This window comes from Crocuta crocuta, unplaced genomic scaffold, assembly GCF_008692635.1.
Source record: "Crocuta crocuta isolate KB4526 unplaced genomic scaffold, BGI_CrCroc_1.0 scaffold28, whole genome shotgun sequence".
NCBI classification, from domain to species: Eukaryota; Metazoa; Chordata; class Mammalia; order Carnivora; family Hyaenidae; genus Crocuta; species Crocuta crocuta.
In genome coordinates, this window is record NW_027533256.1 from 8469928 (window position 1) to 8470336 (window position 409).

The window sequence follows — 409 nt, forward strand, 5'->3', positions numbered from 1 at the left end:
AGTTGGTTACATTATTCTCCTATCGTTGTTCATTTTAGATAATGTCCTGTTTTTCACTCTGAAAAGCAATGTTCAGCAAATATTAAGATTTCTCCATATTTAGTGTTTTTTAAGGTGTAGACTCAGAGTTAGGATTTCTGTAACAAAGAGTATGAGCATTTTGAGGCCCTTTAACAGAGCTTTCTAGTTCTGATATGAATTCCTTTGGTTAATAGTAATGGCTGCCTTTCACTAGGGCCTCAGACTGCTGGCCTGAGACTCCTGCTCATGCTCTAGCTCCTGCTTCCTTTCCCCCTCTCTGCCCCCCTGCCCTCTCAACTTTCCCCTCTTCTGGTTCATTCTTTTTTCACGGTGCAACCTTGTGCCCTTTGTAGTGGAAACCAACCAGGCTTTCTCGGCCCCTTCCTTT